The following is a 282-nucleotide window of genomic DNA, read 5'->3' on the forward strand; positions in this document are numbered from 1 at the left end:
GCCAGGGGGCGGGGCCTTCGAGCTTGGGGGCGGGGCCAAGGCAGAACTACATCTCAGGGAACTACAATTCCCAGCAAGCCCTTGGGCCGGTGCGTGGAGGCTGCTGGGAGAGCGGGTTTCGTACGCTCGTCCCCAATTGCGTGGGGACTGCCATTGATCCGGTGCTGCAGCAAAACTGAAGTCGCCGAGTAATGATGTTGTGAAGTCGCCGCCCCCCCTGCCACGCCCGGAGGTTCCAGGCTGCGGCGGCGGCAGCTCAGCTGCTGCTCGGAAGCTGCCGCC

The sequence above is a fragment of the Myotis davidii genome, unplaced genomic scaffold (assembly GCF_000327345.1).
Source record: "Myotis davidii unplaced genomic scaffold, ASM32734v1 scaffold914, whole genome shotgun sequence".
Taxonomy (NCBI): Eukaryota; Metazoa; Chordata; class Mammalia; order Chiroptera; family Vespertilionidae; genus Myotis; species Myotis davidii.